General features: G+C 36.8%; 2 non-coding genes across 2 annotated transcripts; both read right to left on the reverse strand.

Annotated features, from left to right (window-relative positions):
- Nucleotides 1–4,920: 4,920 nt before the first annotated feature.
- LOC128286367 (small nucleolar RNA R71) lies at nt 4,921–5,027 on the reverse strand. The gene has a single exon (XR_008276910.1). It is a non-coding gene; the product is annotated as a small nucleolar RNA R71 (small nucleolar RNA).
- A 19,439-nt stretch (nt 5,028–24,466) lies between these two features.
- LOC128285970 (small nucleolar RNA R71) lies at nt 24,467–24,573 on the reverse strand. The gene has a single exon (XR_008276517.1). It is a non-coding gene; the product is annotated as a small nucleolar RNA R71 (small nucleolar RNA).
- Between the last annotated feature and the right edge of the window lie 2,228 nt (nt 24,574–26,801).

The raw sequence follows: 26,801 nt of genomic DNA on the forward strand, positions 1-26,801 counted from the left end.
TTTGTGGGAAGAATTTGCTTGTTAAGTGGCAGGTGCAGAATGAGGAAAAGAAGTAAATGAGAGAAGGTTTGTCGTGGGAAAAGGTTGGATAGCTTGCCAACACGAATGTCGTTGCAAAACCAAGAAGTGAGTAAGTCAACACTTAACCATTATCAGCCCTGTTGTACATGTACCAGAAAAATCAGCCAAAAAATGAGGAAAAAGATCATAGGATGATGGGCCTACTCTAAAGGAAGAGGTATAAAACCCAACAAGAAAGAGGGAAGAAGAGGGAGAGATAGTTAGAGGGAGAATTGGAAAAAAAATCCTTGGACGAAAGTAGAGGATAACGGTCAAGAACAAGGCAGAGCTGGAAGAGGAGAAGAAGAAGGCAATCCCTCTAGGCAATCACAAGATATTGCGTCACTGGAGTTGTGGGTTGGAAAGGTGAAAGCTATCTTCCCTAAGTTTATCCTTTTCTTCTTTATTTGTTTTTTTTGTGATCTTTATTGATGAAAATGATGTTGAATGCTATTTTGAATTTGGATGTTATTGTCCAAACCATGAGTTAATCTCATAGGGTTGGGATTGCTTGACGAAACCTTTTAGTTCCTTTAATGGCTAAAGCATAGATTAGTTTTAATTTACTATTTCATTTAATGGTATTTATGAATCGCATGCGTATAATCTCCAGACATAGATGAATGTGCAGCATGTTTATGAAATTAATCTAATATTGACAAGGTTAGGTTAATTAGATCGAAATTGAATTATATGAGCAAGTATTCGACCGAATACTTGTAGCAGTCTCTAGACATAAAGTAGTGTTCCATACGGAAAGAAAACAAAACAGTGTTGGGTACCATGGTAAAGGCCTATAGACATATATCGCTTCAGGCAACATAACTTAAGGTCTTACTCTCGAAAGAAGTAGGCCATTTTAGATCTCTTCCAAGTAGTAGAATAAGATTGATTTTGCCAAGGCATTATTGGTTAATAAGGGTAGATTCTCAGAAATCCCAACCTACGATCTTTTAACTTTTGCTATAACATCTCTATTTTCACATCCTTAGTTGATACTTGTTTACATATTATTCATGTAATCATTCTCATAATTTCCAATGCATTCTTACTCTTGTCTTGCCTTAGCATTTTCATTTATTTGTTAGAATTCACGTATTACATACATCAGTATTCCTTAATTATTATTGCAGTCTTAATATTGTTTTTGGCATAGCATTAATCGCACTCCTTTATAATAACTTTATCAATTCATACCTAACCAATCCCTGTAGAGGTTATATCACTTATCATGTAACACCCCTCACCCGTATTCAACGCCGGAATAGGGCTACGGAGCATTACCGCACTTATTATACAATTAAACATACATTTCACATACATTTTCAAATTTCATGTAATCATCATTCAACATCATTCACATTGTCCCTAATACGAGCCTACGAGGCCCAAAACATGCATTAAGAATGGTTTGGGACTAAACTGATAACTCGAAAAATTCTGGGAACACTTGGAAATTTGTGCAAAATACAGGGGACACACACCAGTGTGGCTCAGCCGTGTGTCTCACACTGCCAAAGACAAACTATGTCACAGGCCGTGTGGACATTCGAAATGGGATCACATGGCTGTGTCCCAGCTCGTGTCCAACCCTGAGTAACTCTCTGACTTGGGTCACACAGCCAACCACACGCCCATGTAACCAGCCTGTGTGCCCTTTGAAGTGGCCTTACATGCCTGTGTGCCAGGCTGTGTGCTAGGCCTTGTCAAACCTATAGGGTATACTGACTTATGCCACACGGTCAAGTCACACGCCCGTGTGCTGGGCCATGTGGTGCAAACTGACTTGGTTTTTAATTAAACACCAGGGGACACATGGCCATGTCACCTAACTATGTGTTGCACACGGCTGAGACACATGCCCGTGTCCCTGCCCGTGTGGACAAAAATAGGCTATTTACCAAGCCATTTTGCTCACCCAATTGTCATACACCTACACCAAACCAATTGACATAATACAAAGCATAAATAGGCCTTGAAACCAAGCATAACCAAGCCTAATTCATGCTAAATCCATACCTTTAAGCACAATACACACAAGTATTAAAATAGGTTATTCCATTCATGCCAAATTCTACATTTTCACATCACCTAAATGGAGACTTTCCATTGTGCATCAATTTACCTAAATCACAAGCAAACCAATTCTCAATTATCAACTATTTAATATCCATAATACCAATTTCTCAACAAGCATCACATATCAATTATCAAACACATAACAAAAGCCATATGCACATATATATAGGAAACTAAATCAACCAAAATAAGCCAAATCACTTGGCTTTATATACATAACCAACCACTTAACATTTACAAGCTAACTTAAATGGATACATCCACTACTAAAATATACCAAAATGACCAAAGCTCCTATACATGCCATATAATCAAAATACATAGATTCAAAAGTACCAAAGTGATAGCTTGATAGTGTGATGAGGCCTTTGACAATTCCCAAATCCAAGCTAGCTTTTATTTCACTATAAAACATGAAATAATAAACAATGTAAGCTATAAAGCTTAGTAAGCTCGTATGAAATAATAAGCAAAGCTCACCATTCAATTACCATTCAAGAATATGAACATAACATACTACAAAACATTTAATCAAAATGTTAACCTATATTCAATCACACAATTAACCATGAATTCACAACTTCCATAGATTCAATGCTTATATAATTCCCGTACATACATGTACTGATACATATCTATTTCTCACCATTTTGTATCTTCGATGTACCTGTTGAACCATTTGGAATACTATCGGATACTCGAAAATCCAGCACCCTAAGTGCCAATACATAGCCGAACCTATCTCAATCTCATATCACATGTAATGCTCACTCTCAAGCTATCAACGGGTCTGCTCACACAAGCTGACAGTCATGACAAAACTACGCGATGCTGCTCACACAAGCTGATGAGAATCCGCAACACATGCCGGATAACTCAGCCACTGGTAGGACGTACAGACCAACACCCAAATCACGTAACCCCTAATGACATGTCATTCGTATCCTAATCTATTCCTAAGGTTCAACCGGGATTTGTCATTTTCTGAATTGTCGTCAAACATTTTTCGCAAGGTCGTATACACAATTTATTCAATATTAAAGCATTTAAAACACAAGTATAATAATGCTTATTAACATACGAACTTACCTCGATCACTAAAACGATGGAATGGATCGACTAGTCCAAAACCTTATTTCCCCCCGACCTAAATCCAAATTTCGCTTTTCTTGATCTAAATGTAATCAAAATTAACGTATTTAATTATCATTCTATTCAATTTAGTCCAAAATACACATTTAGGCAACTTTACACTTTTGCCCCTAATATTTCAACATTTTTATAATTTAGTCCTTATCTCATAAAAATACAAATTCATGCAATTTGGTCCCTACCCATGCTAGTTGAATTTTTATTATTACTAAAACAACCCATATTTTTAATTTATTTTACAAATTAACCACAAAATTTCAACATTTCTCAATTAAATCCCTAGATGACAATTTTGTCAAAAAATCACTTTACAAATGTTGTTTATCTAACCACAAGCATGCATTTTTCTATCATCTAACATCAAAATACATATATATTCATCAATGGAAAAACCCTAAACCTTAATCTTCTTATTTGAGATCGATTTGTAATGTTCATTTCTGAACAGGTGGACCATTTTTCCCAAGGTTTTGGCCGTATTCTTTCTAACTCAAGGCTGCAAAAGTTCTTTTTTCAAAGTTTAGAGCTCGAGGACCTTGATTGGATGCTATAACCTTTAATTAAATTACATTTTTAACCTTTAATTAAAACATTATAATTCACTTAAATGATTTCCATCTTTGTCCACTAACATTAACAATGGTCTAATTACAAAACAAGAACCTCTACTTTAAGGTTCCATAGCTATTAGACACCTTTAACTAGTAGAACTCAAGTTTTACACTTTACGCGACTTAGTCCTTTTTATCAAATTAAGCACTCAAATAATAAAATTTCTTAATGAAATTTTCACATAATCATACTATCATGCTGTAAATATTAAAATAATAATAAAATAATTATTTTTACCTCAGATTTGTGGTCCCAAAACCACTGTTCCGACTTGACTAAAAATGAGTTGTTATATATCACTTTATTACTTGATCTAACGTGTACACTTGCACAATTCGCTTAGCATATTCATACGCGACAAGTTTTTGATGCTGTTGCTGAGGATCAGCAGTTTAGTGAAATCTAGTTTTGTTATTTTCTTATCTAATTTTATTAGTTTTATTTAACTTATTTGTTTTTAATTTCTATAGGTTTGTTATCAGTGCATGAATAGAGGCGTTCCTGCTAATGAAAAGTATCTTTTTGACCCTGATATTGAGAGAACTTTGCGAAGTAGGGGAAGAGAAGTACCTAACATGTCTAGGGATGGGAATGATCTTGGTTTGAATGATCCATTAAATCCTAATGGTCAGGATATTGATCTTCCTATTCATCGCATGATAGATGACCGAGAGAGGCCAATTCGTGAACATGTTGTGCCAATTTTGGATGATCTAAATCCAGGGATAGTTAGACCAAACATTTAAGCTTAGCATTTTGAATTGAAACCAGTGATGTTTCAGATGTTGCAAACAGTGGGACAGTTCAGTGGGTTGCCTACTGAAGATCCACAATTGCATTTAACAGATTTTCTAGAAGTCTAAGACTCATTTCAAAAACAGGGTGTTACTGAAGACACCTTGCAGCTTAAATTGTTTCCATATTCCTTGAGAGACTTTTCCATTAGGGACAGTGGCATCATGGAATGACCTTTGTAAGAGGTTTTTGCTATGGTATAATTTGCCAAACATGAATGTCAAGCTTAGAAATAACACCACGTCTTTTCAACAATTAGAGGATGAAATGTTGTATGAAGCTTGGGAAAGATTTAAAGAATTACTGCATAAATGTCTGATGCATGGGTTTCAACACTGGACTTGGATGGAGATGTTTAATAATGGGTTGAATACACATACAAGAATGGTAGTTGATGCTTCTGCCAATGGTGCCTTGTTGGAGAAATCTTACAATAAAGCTTATGAGATTTTGGAATGGATTTCCAACAATGATTACCAATATCTTACCACGCGAATTGGGAATGGCAGGAGAGTTGCTGGCACCATGGAACTTGATGCAATCACTTCATTTACTACCCAGGTATCATTTTTAACTAATATGACCAAAAGAATGAAGAGACCAATTGTAGTTTAGGAGATGAAAGTAGTCGAACCAGCGTGTGCTTATTGTGGTGAAGACCATGAATTTGACGATTGCCTATCAAATCTAGCATCTATGTTACATGGGTAATTTCAACCAGAACAATAACCCCTATTCCAACACATATAATCCAGGGTGGAAGCAACATCTAAACTTTAGTTGGAATAATCAAGGTGCGGGGAATTTTAACTACGTTACAAGATAAAATGCCATTAGTGCATCTCCTACTTGTACTCAACCTATGTCAAGGCAGAATGCCCAACAATGTGACAGCCCAAAATTGACCCTAGTCGGGAAGTGGTTTCGGGACCGCTAAACCGAGTCACCGAAATGTTTGGACGTAATATTTATTGTCTAGAATATGTATATGTGAATGTGTGAAAATTTCAAGTTTCGATTTAGTAAATTTCATGTGAATTTAGTCAATAGGACTTGTGTGACACCTTTGAAATGTGATAGGCTAATCTATAAGGACCTAATAGTGCATGTAATCAAAAGGGAGGACTTGCATGTCAAATTTCCCCCCCTAATTGCTAGTGGCCGGCCATGACAAGGGAGTATGGGCAAAACATGTCATGAAACATGTTGTGTAAGTGTTTCATGTTGGAATAAATAAAATAAGGTGCATGGGTAATAAAAAAATGAAAAAAAAATGTGTGAGAAGGCTTCTCTCCCTCCCCATTGCCGTGAGTTGAAGAAAAGAAAAGAAAAAAATTTGTTCATCCTTTCATTCTCTCTTGGCCGAAAATCCTAAGGAAGAAGGAGGGGGTTTTTGCTTCATGCTTGGTTTGGAAGAGGATTAGGAGGAGGTTTGGCCATACTTGTATCTAGATTAAGGTATGTTTGAGGTTGTGCCATGAGATTCATGCATGTTTTTAGTTGATAGCTTGATGCTCTTATTAGCCCATGGTTCAAATCTTTGTTATATCATGGGGATGGTATTTGGCCAAGGTGGATTTTGTGTTAATGCCATTGCATGTTAAATATGAAGCTTGCTAATGATACATGTGATGGTGGATTGATGGCTCTTGGACTTTCTTTTTAGCATTTTTGAGTAAGACATTAAGTTCTTTGTTTAACCATGACCAAAATCGAAACGGTATGGTGTTGTGGTGTATTCGGCCATGGTGTATCCATAAGTATGATTTATGAATATTGCATAGTAGGTAAGATTTAAGCTTTGGATATATGTTTATATTTGGTTACAAGCAACTTGAGATTCGGCCCTTGCACCTACATGTATATATGTTTGCACATGATGTATTGGTATGACATATATACTATCTCAAGGTATATATTTTCATATGATGATGTTTCGGTTATGGAGTAAATGATAGATGCGTATTGAGCTACAATATGTAATGCATTAGTTAGTAAAATGTATGCCGTTTATGTGTGGTATTAAGTGTATAATTGGCCTCAACATGGATATGCATATTCGGCCACATGAGGGGGATTGGTGTGCATGCATTCGATTAGAGGCAAGCATATTGATGCCTATTCTTGGCTTGGAAAATTCGGCTAAGGAGAGTACTAACTAATGTGTTGAGTTTGATTCATGATTTCCGTACATATGTGACTTTAATGTCTAATGAAAATATGTGGGCTAAGTACCTTGAATTCCTCTTTCGATGCTCAAATGATTAAATCAATTTATTTGTTAAATTAAGCTCAAGAGCAAAGGGGAGCTAAATCCGATAAAGGGAAGAAAAAAGTGGTCGAATAGCCATCGGAATCATTCGACAACATCCGAGGTAAGTTCTTGAGTAATAGAGCTTAAATTATGATTTGATTAGATCATGTTTTAAGCAAATCGAAATCATGCTCTTTGTGTGTGGCTATTGAGCCGAAATTGTAAATATGATAAGTGTCTTGTGTTTGAGCTTTGGTAATGAGAATGTAATAAGAATGTGTATTGATTTGTTGATATATGTGCTTGGTTATTCGAATGGTATCCGGGCTAAGTCCCGAAGGCTTTTGTGCTAAGTGACTAAATCCGGGTCAATTCCCGAAGGCATTTGTGCGAGTTACCAAAATCGGGTTAAGTCCCGAAGGCATTCGTGCGAGTTACTAAATCCGGGCTAATTCCCGAAGGCAATTGTGCGAATCACTATAACCGGGCAATGTCCCGAAGACAATCGAGCTAGTCGCTATATCCGGTTAAATTCTGAAGGTACGTGATTCGGGAATAAGCAATCTTGCTGTAAAAATTTCAGTTAATACACTTGCAAAAATTCCAGCAAGGAGGTATGTTCGTATGTGCATTGGAATAGTTGAGTTCCTTCGAATAATATTCGCTCAGTTGAGTAATGAGCTTCCGGTATTTGGCTAAGATGATCCCTTATGTATGAACATAGGGGTTGGAATGTAAAGTAGAAATAATTTGAAAGTTTGTATATACGGAATTATCCGTTTAGTTATATGGATGCTATACCTCTGTTGTGCTTAAATTCTTCGCTCAAACTTACTAAGCATAAATTGCTTACTCCGTTTCTTTGTTCTCTGTTTTATAGATTTTTGGCTCGTCAGCTATCGGACTCGGGATTTTTGGAAGTCGAAGCCTCCCACACTATCAAAGCCCCTTTTGGTACAAATTTTGGTTGAGCTTTGAAATGGCATGTATAGGACTACCCTTTGTTGTTTTTCAAGTACTTTTGTGATGTATGTGTGTACGGCCATGCGAAAATGGCTCGTAGAAGTGGAGTATGGCATTAGACCATTTGTGTTTATGTATGTATATATGGTTTCATGATGTGACTATGGACTGGAATGGAAGTGTTGGGCAATGATCAGCCCTTGTAATGGTTAAATATGATCATAGGTAGACCTATGTATGACAAAACTCTAGTTGGTCCATGGAAACCACGAAATAGGTAAAGTTTACCTTGAAAACAGATGCTGATAGCAGCAGTGGTGTGGATTTGAAAAATCACTAAAATTTGTAGGAATGGAATTAAATGGAGAATAAATTATTTAAATGAACCTTGATGAATCTACTTTCATATGGAAGAAACGAAACTATTATATGAGTTGTATGTTAAGAGATATTTAGGTTTTCGTGAAACAGGGCCAGAACGGTTTCTGGATTCCCTGTTCCGACTTTGGAAATTCATTGTAAATTAACCAGAGATGATTAGGAGTCATTCCATATATGTATAGATTCCTCTTTGAGTCTAGTTTCTAAAGAAACAAACGGCATCAGTATTGAATACCTGTACCGGAAGATATCCAATTCGTAATGCATAAAGATCAGTGTAGTCGAACCCTGGAATAGGGGAGACTTTAACTAATAAAATGTACTAATTGGATTGACAAAAAATTCTAGAAAAAAATCTGTAGATGCACATATGAGTCTAGTTTCAGGGAAAAATTACGAATCTGATTTTCAAGTTTTGAAACTCAAGATATGATTTTTAAGGCGACAGTGATGCAGTAACCAGCTTGTCTGGAAAATTTTAAATAGACTGTGAAAATGATTAAGTCAAGTTGTGTGCACCTTGTGTTCGACTCCGGTAACGGACTCGGGTACGGGGTGTTACAAACAAGGTCAGGCATCGGTTCCTTCATCATCATCTATTGAAGCCTTGTTGAAAGAATATATGGCTAAAAATGATGTAATTCAGAGTCAAGCTGCATCCATCGAGCTATTGAGAATCAAGTAGGGCAGACAACAAATGCTTTGAGTTCTAGACCACAAAGAGCTCTACCAAGTGATACTAAGAATTCAAGATCACAAGGGAAGGAGCATTGTAAGGTAATTACTCTCAAAAGTGGGACTCAGCTGAATGAAATTGTAACACCCCTAACTCGTATCCATCGCTGGATTAGGGTTACGGAGCATTATTGTACAAATGGAACATTACATCATACTTTTCATACATTAATATAAACATCACAAAATTCATTCATAAACATACAAATCGTCCTTGAATCGAGCCCTCGAGGCCCTAAAAATACACTAGAAACTAAATTGAAAACATTTAGAAAGTTCAAGAAAAAGTTAAAAAATTTGGTCTACAGGGTTCACACGGCTGTATGGCTAGGCCGTGTGCCTCACACGATTGAGACACATGCCCGTGTCTCAGGCCGTGTAACAATTGAAATAGGGTCACACGACTATCTCCTAGCTCGTGTCCTTATCCGTGTAACTCTCTGAGTAGGGTCACATGGCCAAGTTAGACGACTGTGTGCCAGGCAGTGTAACTCGAAATAGCTTCACATGCCCGTCTACCAGGCCATGTGCTAGGCTACGTAACAGCCTTACTTGCATGCATGAAAACCTACAAGGGACACATGGGTGTGTTGCCAGGCTGTGTGTCACACATGACTAAGTCACACGCCCGTGTCTCAGGCCGTATGGACATGAAATTGACCAAATTCAAGCCATTTCCATCACCAATTCAAGCAGCCATCTAAAGACCTTTAAGAACACCTAATCAAAGTATCAAAACATGACCAAAACCAACATGAAATGACCAATTCAATAGTTCAAAACCATTCAACCAATATGCAATACAAGGCACCTCAAATGCAAAGATACAAACTTATAAAAACATGCACATATTTGAATCACATTTCTACTATCAAACATAAGTCAACTTTTATCAGATCACACTTCAAAATTGACCATTAACATTTCAACATAACTTGCCATTTGAGCCATACCTTTTATGATTCATAAGTACCACAATGACACAAACAAATCAACATCATATAGTGTCAAAAACAACTTATATATGCCAAAATCATCAACCAACATTCAACTAACTTTAAACATAAGTCCACATATACATGCTATTATAACCTTGATCAAAACATCAAAAACTACCGAAATTTATGCTGGATAGTATGATAGATCTCTGACGAGCTTCCAATCTGATCGAGCTTTAGATTATCTATAAAACATTGGAAAGAAACTACGTAAGCACATAATGCTTAGTAAATTCGTATAAACTTAAAACATCATATTCCATTTCAATGATAAATTTTATAGAATAAATATAAACCTATACCAACGCCATAAGATTTATAAATCTATATAACCATCAACTCAGATATAAGTACGTCATTTAACTAATAAATTCTTTTATATCATTATAATATATCCCAGTTATGAACTTACCGTTTCATTCCCTTTTCTTACCCATTTCATTTGCATAATACAAAGCATAAGCGTAAACATCAACCATAACCAAAAGCTTGACACAAGCCTAAACATCATCATCAATACACAAGTTAGTGCATTTATACATAAATCTTTTGGGATCAGCCACATGATAAGCCATTTCATGAAAAAATACATCATTTGATTCATACAACCTTTTCATGAACATAATCATATTTCCATTGAAGTTTACCATTTCAATCATTTTTATTAATACATGATATAGTTCATTTGAACACTTACTGTTCCTTTCCTTTTCATGCCCGCTGAACCACTTAAAATATCATCGAATACTCGGGAAAACTCACATGAAGTGTGCTTAAACATATAATCATAACATTTCCTTTACTTCTTTGCTCACACGAGCTGTGAAATGGGCCTGCTCACATGAGCTGTAGGTCAGAATGTAAGCTACACGATGCTGCTCACACGAGCTATGGAGAATCCATGACAAATGCAGGACCTCAGCCATCGGTAGGACATTCAAGACTAGCACCCGAAACATGAAATCCCTAATAACATGTCATTTGTATCCTACGGATTCCTAAGGTTCAACCGAGGCTCGATAATCATCATGGCATTTCATCGGATATACATGGATTATTGACATTACCAATACATAATAACATATAATTAAATAACATAAACATAGTACTTCGTACATACGAACTTACCTGACTAAATTGCAGAACTGTCAAAGTATAGGCGCTATTTGGTATTTTCCCCTTCACTTAGATTTTTCAATCGTTCTTGATCTAAATTAATAATTTCATTTAATTTATTATTTCAAACAACAAAATCAATTATTTTATGCAATTAAGCCTTTTTGAACATTTTACAAAATTGCCCCCAATATTTTAATTTTATTCAATTTAGTCCTTGAGCCTAAAACATGCAAATTAACCATTTTTACTCAATTTCGAGCCTAGCCAAATTTATTGGAACCTTACTACAGCTCATATTCGCTGTTATTACACATTAAATCCTTGTACTTTTATATTTTCACATTTTAGTCTTTAAAACATTAAAATTAAAAAATCACTTTATAAAATAGTCTTATCTAGCAATCAAGCTTAAGATTCTAGAATAAAATTTCAAAACCACCTCAAATTCATCCATGGTAAAATTCTAAATATTTAACAACTTTACAAGTTGACCCACATGTTAGCTAAATTAAGCTACAACTATCTCAAAAACGTAAAAATCATTAAAAACTAACTTCAAAATACCAACATGCATGAATTATGCTCAACCGAACCTTCAAAGCATAAAATGGTGTCTTTTTTCTCTTCATTTTCGATGGAGAACATAGTTGGGGAAGATGATACAATTATAGTTTTATTTTATTTTTCAAATATACCATTTTAACCTTGGTTAATAATTAAATAAAACATCAAATCCGTGTCCATATTTGTCCAATAATTCCTTAAATGGTTTATCTACCATTTGAGTCTGTTTCCTTTCATTTCCATAGCTGTTTAACCCTTTTAATTAATAAAACTCAACTTTTACACTTTTTACAATTTAATCCTTTACATTTAATAAATCATTTAAACGTCAAAATTTCTTAACGAAACTTTAATACGACTTTAATAACACTCCATAAATATTTAATAAAATACTTATGACTAGAGTTTATAGAAATGAGGTCTCGATACCTCATTTTCTAAAACCACTTGACTTTAGGGTCTTACCACTTAAACCAAATTATTTTTCCATTTAATAAAAATCATTAAATCAAAATTTGATCATTACACCAAATTACTCATAAATATTAAATAATAATATTTACGAACTCACATGTCAAATTTGTGGCCCTAAAACCACTATTCCGACACTACAAAAAAAGTGGGTTGTTACAGAAATCGTTAAATATGCTATGGAAGAAGATGGCAAATCAAAATGCAACAATGGAAAGATTTCAGAAATGTCTGAAAATCATACTGTGTTTGGAAAGGCTAAACAAAATAATGTTACAGAAGAATCACATCATTTTGCTGATGGAAATGCTACAGTAAAACAACATCATCAACCTAAAGGACGACCACCTCCACCATTTCCTCAACGATTCCACAATTGTAAACAAGATGCTCAGTTTAAAATATTTCTAGATGTCCTTAAGCAACTTCACATAAACATACCATTGGTGGAAGCTTTGGAGCAGATGCCTAATTATGTGAAAATTTTGAAAGACATACTATCAAAGAAGCGTAGATTGGGAGAATTTGAGACTGTAGCTCTCACTGAAGGGTGCACAATGATGTTGACTAATAAATTACCTCTAAAGGTGAAGGACCCAGGGATTTTCACTGTCCCTTGTTCAATTGGAAATCAGTATGTTGGTAAGGTATTTTGTGACTTAGGAGCAAGTATAAATATACTACTTATGTCTATTTTTAGGAAGTTGAGAATTGGGAAAGTAAGACCTATCTATTTTTAGTAAGTTGGGAATTGGGAAAGTAAGACCTATTACTGTAACACCCCTAACCCGTTTCCATCGCTGGAACGAGTTACGAGATATTACTGAATCAAATACTTAATCGTAAAGTTTCTATGAGATTACTTCCATCATCTTCATTTCGTTAAATTCATCTTTAATATCGCATAATCCTTTTTTACCAAGACTAAAATTCTCACCTTAAACTTTATACATTCTTATTATGACCTTCATAATTCATTCGGCCCTATCAAAGAACCATTTAACATACAAGGAAAATAATCATAGAGAAAGAAATTAACATTCCAATTAGACTCAATATAACTGAATGTACAAGGTGCTACCAAACTACTTATTCAAAAATCTTCATTCCATACTATCATCCCCCTTTTATCCATACAACATGAAAATAACCTCTAATTTTAACACTTAGATTCACGGCATGATGCCTAAACCACCATAAAAGTTTCAACTTTCTTGACATTACCAAGAGTGCATCCAATTATTAACTTAACATATCATAAAACCAAATCAACAATTCAAAACTTACCTCTTACTAGCTAAAGAAAAATGCCGAATTGCTTTGGGGTAAATTTCCCCTTATAACTTCATCTTTGTTTCGGCTTTGAGAGAAGAAGAAGAGGATGAACACCCTCTCTCTCTTCTCTTTCTTCTATTATTCATCCCTATCATTTCTTTTTTTTTAATTCATTTTATTAGAATTATTTAAGTCATTTGTTAACTTAAAAATTATATTAAATTAGAATTAGTGGAGCATCATCATTTCTTGGCCGGTCACTATATATATTATGGGTAAATTGACATGCAAAACCACTCTTTTTAATACATGCACTAATAGACCATTATAAAAATTAACCTATCACATTTCTAAAGTGTTTCATATAAGTCCATTTTAATAAATTCACTTAAAAATGACCAAATTAATGCTTGAAACTTTCACACATGCATTTACTCACATCATGAACATAGAATATAACTTTTAATTATTTATAAAACTCGGTTTTTGTGGTCCCGAAACCCCTTTCCGACTAGGGTCTAATTAGGACTGTCACAACTCTCCCCCACATAAGGAATTTTCATCCCCGAAAATCTTACCAGTAAACAAATTAGGATATCGATCCTTCATAGAGTCCTCAAGTTCCCAAGTAGCTTCTTCGACCCCGTGTTTATGCCACAGTACCTTCACTAATGGTATTTTCTTATTTCGCAATTCTTTTACTTCACGTGTTAAAATGCGAACCGGTTCTTCTTCGTAACTCAAATCATATTGAATCTCGATCTCAGATGGAGTAATTATGTGCGATGGATCGGACCTATATCGTCGAAGCATCGAGACATGAAAGACGTTGTGAATCTTTTCAAGTTTAGGGGTAAAATTAATCGGTATGCGATTGGTCCAACTCGTTCGGATATTTCATACGGCCCGATGAATCTCGGACTCAATTTGCCCTTACGGCCAAATCTGAGCACCTTTTTCCAAGGTGAAACTTTAAGAAACACTTTGTCTCCAACCTGATATTCAATGTCTTTTCTTTTTAAATCCGCATATGACTTCTAACGATCCGATGCTGCTTTCAGACTTTCACGGATTACTTTTACTTTCTGCTCAGCATCTTTAATTAAATCAACCCCAAAAATTTTACTTTCAATAAGTTCAGTCCAAAACAAGGGTGTACGGCATTTACGATCATACAAATCCTCGTAAGGTGCCATCTTAATGCTTGATTGAAAACTATTGTTGTAAACGAATTCAATCAAAGGCAAATACCTTTCCCATGAACCACAAAACTCTAGGATACAACATCTCAACATATCTTCGAGTATCTGAATTATCCGCTCAGATTGACCATCAGTCTGGGGATGAAAAGCGGTGCTAAAATGCAACTTGGTACCTAATGCTTCTTGTAATTTCTTCCAAAATCGCGATGTAAATCTCGAATCTCTATCCGACACAATAGAAATAGGTACTCCATGCAATCAGACAATTTGGGAGACATATAATTCTGCCAATTTATCGAGAGAGAAATTCGTACGAACAGGGATAAAATGAGCAGACTTCGTCAATCTATCAACAATAACCCAGATTTAGTCTTTCTTACTCTGTGTCAACGGTAAGCCAGTTACAAAGTCCATCGTTACTCGATCCCATTTCCATTCGGGTATCATGATCAGCTGAAGTAATCCTGAAGGCACTTGATGTTCTGCTTTCACTTGTTGACATATCAAACACCTTGAAACAAAGTCAGAAATGTCTCGTTTCAGGCCAGGCCGCCAAAATTGACGTTTCAGATCGTTGTACATTTTTGTACTCCCCGGGTGAACTGACATTCGACTACTATGAGCCTCGCTCAAAATCATTCAAATAAGTTCTGAATTTCTTGGAACACATAATCGACTTTTGAACGTCAAGCAATCATTGTCGTCAATCTGAAACTCTGAGTCCACATTTGAATCACATTCAACTCGTTTAGCAACCAATTCAGCGTCAACTTTCTGGGATTCAAGTATTTGATGGATCAATAATGGTTTGGCCTTTAATTCTGCTACTAGCACATTATAGGATGAAACGGACAGGTGAACATTCATCGCTCTCAAAGCAAACAGTGTTTTACGACTTAAAGCATCAGCAACCACGTTAGCCTTTCCCGGGTGATAATCAATGACGAGTTCATAATCTTTCAACAACTCAAGCCAACGTCTTTGTCGCAGATTCAAATCTCTTTGAGTCATCAAATATTTAAGACTTTTGTGGTCCGAATAAATATGACACCTCTCTCCAAACAAGTAGTGTCTCCATATTTTCAAGGTGAATACTATGGCCGCTAATTCAAGATCATAGGTCGGATAGTTTTTCTCATGCGACTTTAATTGTCTCGACGCGTAAGCCACAACTCGACCTTCTTGCATCAACACACAACCTAGCCCAAGCAAGGATGCATCACTGTAAATAACAAACTCTTTATCGGATTCTGGCTATACTAGCACTGGAGCTTCAGTTAAACAGGTTTTTAATCGATCGAAACTTTCCTGACATTTTTTTGACCATTCAAACTCAACATCTTTTTGAAGTAGTTTTGTCAGCGGTGTAGCTATTATCGAAAAACCCTTTACAAACCGTCGGTAATAACCAGCAAGTCCTAAAAAGCTCCTAACTTTAGTAACATTCCTCGGAGGCTTCCAATCGAGTATGGCTGAAATTTTGTTCGGATCAACTCTAATACCCGATGCGGATACCACGTGCCCCAAAAAGCTAACCTCTCTCAACCAAAACTCGCATTTACTGAATTTTGCGTATAACTGCTTGTCTCGTAACATCTGTAATACCAATCTCAAATGCTCAGCATGTTCAGTTTCATCTCGTGAATAAATCAAGATGTCATCTATAAACACAACCACAAACCGATCCAGATATTGTCTGAAAATTCGATTCATTAAGTCCATAAATACCGCAGGGGCGTTAGTGAGTCCAAATGGCATCACCAAGAACTCGTAGTGACCGTATCTTGTTCTAAAAGCAGTTTTAGGTATGTCTGAGTCTCGAACTCGCAATTGATAATAACCCGATCTCAAATCTATCTTTGAAAATACTGATGCTCCCTTTAGCTGGTCAAACAAATCATCAATACGTGGTAACGAATATTTATTCTTTATTGTTGCTTGGTTCAATTGATGATAGTCGATGCACATTCTCATGGATCCATCTTTCTTTTTCACGAATAATACTGGTGCACCCCAAGGTGAGAAACTCGGTCGAGCAAAGCCTCTATCCGTCAACTCTTGTAACTACGTTTTCAATTCTTTCAATTCCGTTGGTGCCATACGTTACGGAGCTATCGAGATTGGTGTGGTACTAGGTACAAGTTCGATGCCAAATTCTATCTCTCGAACAGGTGGTAATTCCGGTAACTCCTCAGGAAAAACATCTGAATACTCACAAACCACTGGTACTGATTCAAGTTTCCTTTCCGCCTCTTTCCTATCAAATACGTACGCAGGATATGCTTCACACCCCTTTCTCACATATCTCTGAGCGATCATCGAGGATATTATTGCTGGCACTCCCTTTAAGTCAGTAGACTCAACTCGGACTATCTCATTATTTGTACACTTCAAATCAATGGTCTTTCTTTTGCAACTCACCACTGTATCATGTACGGTCAACCAATCCATACCAAGAATAACATCAAATTCATCAAACGGTAAAAGCATCAAATCGGCCGAAAAATAGGAATCTCGGATTATTAGAGGGCATTTCTTACACACTTTGTCAACAAGTACATATCGACCCAAAAGATTTGACACTCGAATTACGAACTCAGTAGACTCAACAGGTAGAGTCTTACTGGATGCTAAAGTCTCACATACATATGAATGAGTAGAGCCAGGGTCAATCAATGCAATCACATCAGTATCAAAGAGAGTGAAAGTACCAGTGATAACATCAGGAGAGGATGCCTCCTCTCATGCGCGGATGGCATAAGCTCTGGCAGGAGCACGAGTCTCAGATCGAACAGCCCTATCAGAAGTCCCTCTCTGACTACCACCCCTACCTCCTGAAATTCTTGATGGTCTACCTCTAGTCGTTGTTCCACTAGGTCTTGCACCTTGCATCTTATTTTTCTCATCAAGTTCCGTGCAATCTCTAATGAAGTGATCCTTCGAACTGCATCTGTAACAGGCCCTATTAGTAGACTTACCCCAACATTCATCTACGTGTCGTCTTCCACATTGTGGACATTCAGGTTTTTCTTGGCGATTGTTACCCACACTAGCAACCGAAGTAGCTCGAGAGTCCATTGATGGTCGCTCTCTAATAGAAATTCTGCGATCGTCTTGATTTATTAGTATCTTCCCGAACTTCTTTACGATCGAGAATGAAGTTTTACCCGCCGATCTTTTACGAAAGTCTCTAGCTTCAAATTCAGCCTTCTTTTTCTCCTTTCCAAGTTCTTCTGCCTTGCAAGCTCGTTCAACTAGTGTTACAAATTCTTTTATCTCTAAAATACCCACTAGTAGCTTTAAATCTTCATTCAATCCTTCTTCAAATCTTTTACACATGGAAATTTCATCAGCTACACACTCCCGAGCATATCGACTGAGTCTTACAAACTCACATTCGTATTCAGATACTGTCATACGGCCTTGCTTAAGTTCCAAAAATTCTTTACACTTTTGATCGACGAACCGTTGACTAATATACTTTTTTCGAAATTCCGCCTGGAAGAAATCCCAAGTAACTCGTTCTTTCAGGACTATAGTAATCAAGGTTCTCCACCAATAGTAGGCTGAGTCTCGTAACAAAGATATGGCACACTTTAAACACTCATCAGGTGTGAAAGACAGCTCATCAAAAATTCGGATGGTGTTATCAAGCCAAAACTCGACCCTTTCAGCATCATCAGTAGCTATGGCTCGGAATTCCTCGGCCCTGCGCTTCCTAATCAAATCCACAGGAGGTTTACTCAGCCTTACAGGATAAGTAATTGATGGTATTATAGGCACCTGAGGCGGATTATTTAAATTCGGGAATGGTTGAGTAGCCGGGTTAGCTCGGGCATATTGTGCAACCCACTCATTCATCATGGTAAAGAAGGCTTGTTTTGCCCCATCATCTTGATTATTCGCGGATGATTGAGGCTCAACAGGAGGTGTCCCTTGCGCAGGAGCAGCCGCTACACTTTCAACGTCATCCGCTAAGGTTCCTTCTAGATTGGGTTCCATTTACTAATCAAAACAATAATTTCGACCGTCAGAAGTCATCACACTATCAAATACTAACATTAAGGCATGTAAAGCTAGACTCATACGCGCTATGGTAGTCCTAGAACTGACTAAGCCATAGCTTTGATACCAATAAAATGTAACACCCCTAACCCGTTTCTATCGCTGGAACGAGTTACGAGATATTACCGAATCAAATACTTAATCGTAAAGTTTCTATGAGATTACTTCCATCATCTTCATTTCGTTAAATTCATCTTTAATATCGCATAATCCTTTTTTACCAAGACTAAAATTCGCACCTTAAACTTCATACATTCTTATTATGACCTCCATAATTCATTCGGCCCTATCAAAGAACCATTTAACATACAAGGAAAATAATCATAGAGAAAGAAATTAACATTCCAATTAGACTCAATATAACCGAATGTACAAGGTGCTACTAAACTACTTATTCAAAAATTTTCATTCCATACTATCATCCCCCTTTTATTCCATACAACATGAAAATAACCTCTAATTCTAACACTTAGATTCACGGCATGATGCCTAAACCACCATAAAAGTTTCAACTTTCTTGACATTACCAAGAGTGCATCCAATTATTAACTTAACATATCATAAAACCAAATCAACAATTCAAAACTTACCTCTTACTAGCTAAAGAAAAATGTCGAATTGCTTTGGGGTAAATTTCCCCTTATTCCTTCATCTTTGTTTCGGCTTTGAGAGAAGAAGAAGAAGATGAACACCCTCTCTCTCTTCTCTTTCTTCTATTATTCATCTCTATCATTTTTTTTTAATTTATTTTATTAGAATTATTTAAATCATTTGTTAACTTAAAAATTATATTAAATTAGAATTAGTGGAGCATCATCATTTCTTGGCCGGCCACTATATATATTATGGGTAAATTGACATGCAAAACCACTCTTTTTAATACATGCACTAATAGACCATTATAAAAATTAACCTATCACATTTCTAAAGTGTTTCATATAAGTCCATTTTAATAAATTCACTTAAAAATGACCAAATTAATGCTTGAAACTTTCACACATGCATTTACTCACATCATGAACATAGAATATAACTTTTAATTATTTATAAAACTCAGTTTTTGTGGTCCCGAAACTACTTTCTGACTAGGGTCTAATTAGGACTGTCACAATTACAGTTACATTGCAACTAGTTGATCGATCATATGCACATCTGGAAGGTAAAATTGAAGACTTGCTGGTAAGAGTTGACAAATTTATTTTTCTAACAGATTTTCTTATATGAAACTGACAAAAATGTGCAAATTATTCTTGGAAGACCTTTTCTTGCTACAAGCAAGACTTTAATTGATGTGAAAAAAGGTGAACTGACCATGAGGGTAAATGAATAGCTGATCACGTTCAATGTATTCGGTGTCTTGAAATGTGCTGATGAGAATGAAGAATGCCACACCATTGATTTGATAGAAATAGCAGTGGAGGAAGAGTTCATAAGATTTTGCCACAGCAATTCTAATAGTGATGAAGACTCTCTTAAGTAGAGTGACGCAATAATTTTTAAGGATCTTGGTAAACTAATGGAAGCCAAGCAGTTTGTGGATGACCAAAGAAGAAGTTTGAATCCTTGTATTTATTAGATCGCTCTTTCAAGCCTTCTAAACCTTTTATAGAGGAACCTCCCACACTGGAGTTGAAACCTTTGCTGTAACATTTAAAATATGCTTATTTGGGAGAAAACAACACTTTGTTAGTTGTTATTTTTTTCGAGTTGACACCTGATCAAGAGGTGAGGTTGTTGGAAGTACTCTGACGATCTAAGAAATCATTGGGATGGACAATTGTTGACATCAAGGGAATTAGCCCTGCTATCTATATGCATAAAATTTTACTGGAAGATTGTCAGAGTTATTTTATTGAACAACAGAGGAGGTTGAATCCAATAAAGAAGGAAGTTGTTAAGAAAGAGATTATCAAGTGGCTCAACATTGACGTTACTTATCCAATCTTCGAAAGCTTATGAGTGAGTCTTGCACAATGTGTACCTAAGAAAAGAGGTGTCACAGTGGTTAGTAATGATAATAATGAGCTTATTCCAACTTGTACTATCACGGGATGGAGAGTATACATGGATTACTGCAAGCTCAATAAGGTAACTCGGAATGACCATTTTCCATTACCACTTATTGACCAAATGTTGGATAAATTAGCTGGGAAAATTTTGTACTATTTTGTGGATGGTTATTCAGGATATAATCAAATTGCCATAGCTCTAAATGACTAAGAGAAGACAACTTTCACGTGCCCATATGGTAATTTTGCGTTTAAACGGATGCCATTCGGGTTATGTAATGCCCCAACAGCCTTTCAGTGTTGTATGATGGCCATATTCTGAGAGATGGTGGAAATGTTTTTTGAAGTCTTCATGGACGATTTCTCTATGTTTGGAAATGATTTTGAGGATTGCTTGAAAAATCTGGAATTGGTTTTGTACTGTTATGAAGAAAAAAATATTGTTTTAAATTGGGAGAAATGTCACTTCATAGTTCATGAAGGTATTGCTCTAAGGCATAAGATATCGCAACAAGGGATTGAAGTTGACAAAGCAAAAATTGAGGTGACAGATAAATTGCCACCTTCGATCAATGTAAAGGGTATTAGGAGTTTTCTAGGTCATGCGAGATTTTATAGAAGATTCATTAAGGATTTCTCAAATATATCTAAGCCTTTGTGCGCCTTGCTGGACCAAAATAGACCTTTCAATTTTGATAAACCTTGTGTGATCACTTTCGAGGAGTTAAAAAGGCGATTGGTAATAGCACCAATTGTAATCATTCTAGAATGGAAATTTCCACTTGAACTCATGTGTGACGTCAACGACTATGATATGGGAGTAGTGTTGGGACAACAAAAAGACAAGGTAATTCATGCAATTTATTATGCAAGCAGGACCCTAATGGATGCACAGCTGAACAACACCACCATAAAAAATGAGTTATTGGTTGTGGTGTCCACATTCGATAAGTTTTATCTTATTTAGTTGGCACCAATGTCATGGTCTACACAAACCACTCTGCTATTAAGTATTTGGTGACCAAGAAAGATGCCAAGCCAAGATTAATTTAGTGGATACTTCTACTGGAGGAGTTTAAATTAGAAATTCGAGATAGAAGGGGGGTTGAAATCAAGTCGTTGATCACTTGTCAAAGTTAAATGCTAGAAATAAATATGGAAAAATTCAATTGATTAAAGAAGATTTTCTGGATGAGCAACTGTTGGTTGCCATGGCATTACCTTGGTATGTCGATATAGTGAACTTCTTAGTAAGTGGTTTGATGCCACCTGATTTCAACAGCCAAAGAAAATGGAAGTTCCTTCATGATGCCAAGCATTATTAATGGGATGAACCCTTCTTGTTCAAGCAATGTGCTGATCAGATTATTCGGAAGTGTGTCTCTGATGACAAAATACATAGGATTCTACAACAGTGTTACTCAGTGCCTTACGAAGGACACTTCCAAGGAATGAGAACTATTTTCAAGGTACTCCAATCTAGTTTTTATTAGCCGAGATTGTTCAAGGATGCCTACGAATTTTATAATTCATGCAATCATTATCAGAAGACAAGAAATCTATCTAAGAGAAATGAAATGTCACTGCAAAATATTTTGAGATTGAGTTGTTTGATGTTTGGAGAATCGACTTTATGGGTCCATTTCCACCATTATTTGGCAATCTCTACATACTTTTGGCAGTGGACTACATCTTTAAGTGGGTTAAAGTGGCACCCCTCCCTATGAATGATGCCAAGTCAGTGCTGAAGTTTTTGCACAAGAACATTTTCGCAAGATTTGGTACACTTCGGGTAATTATCAGTGAAGAAGGTTCTCATTTTTATTACATATTAGTTCCTAGTGCATTGTACAGATCTGGGGTGAAACATAAGATTGTCACAGCATATCATCCCCAAACGATTGGACAAGCGGAGATTTCTAACAGAGAAATTTAGAAAGTCCTGGAAAAGGTGTGATAAACCGTAATTTATACATATTTTTATCCTATGCTTAGCACATTTATTGATGATTTCTCCTTGGATTTGATGAATTCGGTGATCCTAATTCTTTAATTTCATGTTTTATACTTAGGTGAGCATAGGAGGTTAAAAAGAGCAAGAAATGGGCCAAAAACGGAGAAAACGGGCCAACACGACCTGGAGTTCCTTACACGGGTAGATCACACGCCTGTGTAGGTTTAACAGGCTCTAACATGGCTTGGACCTCCTCACATGGGTAGACCACATGCCGATCCCTATTTAATAGCCTTGAGCATGATCTTGAAGAAATCGCACACGGCGTGTCACACGGGCGTGTCCCTGTCGAGACCAAGTTTAGTCCTATCCAGAAAAGGCTACTTTTGAGGGCTTTTAGGCATTCTAAAGCCTATTTAAACACCTGAGGAGGCAAATAGAATAGACACAAAGAGTAGGAGGCAAGGAATTACTCAAGAAAATTTGTTGTAATTAAGCGGAGTTGATTGCATGCCTAGAGATAGGGTGACAAGATTTTGCCAGATTAGGATGAAACCTAATAAGGGAGTCCATAGATCGAGTTAATGCAACACTAGGGTGTTAATTAGAAAGAGATTTCAATTAATCAACCGAGGGTTAGACGTTATTAGTGTTGAGAGAGATAATAATATAACTTAGGGATTTCTACGGATCAAGTCAAATGAATAAATCGTCTAATTCAGAGTTAAATAACAAGTGAAGTCTAGGTGGATTTTTCCTTGGGTATTGTCTTAATCAATCGAGTTTTCCCAAAAGCTTTTCTCCAATTGTCTCTCTGTGCACCCTTAGTTTAGTTAATTAGTTTAGATAAACAAATCCCTTAATTTTTAGGCTAGATAATAAAAAGAAAGTAATTACTAGTACTCTTGGTTCCTTTGGGTTCGACAATCCGGTCTTGCTAAAGCTATACTACTGTTCGATAGGTACACTTGCCTTTATCTTGATAATAGTTAGTTTCAGCAACGATTAATTATAAATTTTTAAAACCTGTCGAGAATATCATGTATCAAGTTTTTGGTGCCGTTGCTGGGGAACTAAGATATTAGGAACACTCGATTTTTATTACTTTAGCCATTTTACTTTATTTGCAATTTAAATTTTTATTTTCTTTTCTAATTCTCTCTTTCATTCACTTCTGGCAGGTTTTTTTATAGTGTATGACTAGAAGAAACATGTTGGGACCATTACTTTTTGATAGTGAGATCGATCGCACAGCTCATAGAAATCGAAGAGAAATAAGACGAAGCTTAAGATACACAGAGGAAGAGCAAGAGGACGATATTCAAACCACAACCAAGGAGATGGCTGAAAATCTGGAAAATTCGGTTCCACCTGCGATTGCCACTGATCCAGTAAATCAGAATCCTGCTCTGCGCACTATGTATGATTATGCTAAACCGAATTTAACAGGAATTGAGTCGAGTATAGTTAGGCCTGCTATTGCTGCAAATAATTTTGAACTGAAACCTAACATGATTCAAATGATACAGCAATTTGTTCAGTTTGATGGTTTGCAGGATGAGGATCCAAACAATCACTTGGCAAATTTTTTAGAGTTTTACCACACATTTAAAATCTGTGGCGTTTTTTATGACACCATACGCCTTCGGTTATTTCCCTTTTCATTAAGGAATAATGCTAAACAGTGGTTGAACTCGTTACCACAAGGGTCAATCACTACTTAGGAACAAATGACCGAAAAGTTTTTACTAAAATATTTTTCGCCGGCTAAAATGGCTAAATTAAGGAATGATATCTCTTCTTTTGTGCAAATGGATCTAGAAACACTCTATGATGCATGGGAGAGATACAAGGATCTGCTGCGAAGGTGCCCTCACCATGGGTTACCACTCTAGCTACAGGTTCAAACTTTTCACAATGGCCTGAATCCTTCAACTAGACAGATGGTTGACGCAACCGCTGGTGGGACTATCAATAATAAGACACCTGAGGATGCTTTTGAATTTATAGAAGAGATGTCACTGAATAATTTACAGTGGCAAGTCATGAGGACAAAGCCAACAAAAGCAGCTGGCATTTTTAACATCCATTCGGTCACCATGCTCTCTAATCAGGTAGAACTTTTGAATAGAAAAATTGACGATTTTCTTGGTTCTTCACAGGTTCACCCAGTAATGCAATGCAATGCAATTCAGAATACCCACCTTATGGCCACATCATGGAGAATGAACAATTAAATTATATGGGTAATAATCCTCGACCTCAAAATAATCCTTATAATAACACTTACAATGCATGATGGAGGAACCTCCCAAATTTCTCATGGGGAGGCCAAGGGAATCAGAGACCACCACCACCTCCAGGCTTCCAACAACCACCTTACCAACAATAGAAAAAGCTAAAATTTGAGGAGATACAAATAAAGTTTATCTCAGTGTCGGAAACTCGCTTTCAGAATACCGAAACAACACTTAATAATCAACAAGCGTCGATCTAAGGGCTCGAAACTCAGATAGGCCAACTCACCAAATTGATTTCTGAATTTAACCCAAGGGAACAACTCAACGCAATTACCATACAAGACGAGGAAGGGTTAGTTGAACCAGAACCAGAATCGAGGCAAGGAATTGTGGTGAGTAAAGGTAAAAGCGAGCAGAAATGGGTAAGTAAAGAGTACAAACCACGAGTGCCATACCCCAATGGACAAGGAAAGACCGCACAGATGAACTATTTGGTAAATTCCTTAAACTATTAAAGAAATTACACATTAACTTACTTTTTATTGAAGCTCTTTCGCAGATTCCAAACGCAGTCAAATTCTTAAAAGAACTTTTAGCAAATAAACAGAAGTTGGATGAAGCGTCGCATGTGAAGTTAAATGCAGTTTGCTCAGCCATTCTACAGAATTAGCTAGCCAACAAATTGAAAGATCCAGGGAGTTTTACGATTCCTTATTTAATTGGTAGCTTAAATGTTAAAAATGCTTTGGCTGATTTAGGGGCTAGTATTAATGTCATGCCCTACAAAATTTTTAAACAACTAGGTCTTGGGAAACCCAAACAAACTAGGATGAGTATTCAGTTAGCCGATAAAACTATCAAATTTCTTAGAGGTATCATTGAAGATGTACTTGTAAAAATTGACGAATTTATATTCCCAATCGACTTTGCTGTTCTAGACATAGAAGAAGGTAGTGACGCGCCTATAATTCTAGGACCTTTCACTTCTAAACCGATATGACAGAGTTTGATGATCTAGGAATGGCCCAGTTTTGCCTCGGTGGTTTGGTTCACCAGTTGCGCGTCCCTGATTTTGGAATCGCACTGGGACTGTACACGGAGGAGTTCATGGACAACAACGAACTCGACACCCTCCATCTCCATATCCACTATTCTCCTTCGAAGTGTTGGAGTGCTTTAGTCCCTGACTCGGCCACCTATGATCCGAGCTGCTCTAAGGCATCAGACCTCACCCCATCTCTGCGGTAGCTACATGCCATCTTGGCCCACACTCTGGAAGGACAGCGAGAAAGCACCGGTGTCGTCAACACTTATGATGCTTATTTCTTGTGTAGCATGGTGAACTGGCACATCTTTGACCTTGCCTATTTCATTGCCCTCGCCATTCGCCATCAGACGGAGTGGCATAGGAGATGAGTCATCTCCATTGGCCCCTATGTAACTAGACTGGTTCAGTACTTCGGGCTCTTCAACACAGCAGCACAATCATCCTCCCTCACCCTCATCAGCCAGATGTCCCCACAGGGCATCTCGAGCATGCTTCATATGAGGATGATTGAGCGACGACGTGGAACCGACCCTTCTCAGTACCGCCTCGTCCAGTCAACTGAGCAGAAGGACCCAGAGGACATTCCTGATGATGTCCCTCTATGACACGAGGACCTATCATCTCAGCCACCACCTATCCATCGTCCAATTCATGTAGTGGCTTCATACTCTGACATCTTTGAGCGTCTTACTTGATTTGAGTAGTAGTGTTTTTTGCGCTTTTATTACATTGATGCTACTCTAGATCAGTTTTGTCAGCACCTTCACATCTCATCGCCACCATCGCTTCGCGAACCATCTGGCGATGACGATGCTTAAAGACTTT

Source organism: Gossypium arboreum, chromosome 12, assembly GCF_025698485.1.
Source record: "Gossypium arboreum isolate Shixiya-1 chromosome 12, ASM2569848v2, whole genome shotgun sequence".
Classification (NCBI taxonomy): Eukaryota; Viridiplantae; Streptophyta; class Magnoliopsida; order Malvales; family Malvaceae; genus Gossypium; species Gossypium arboreum.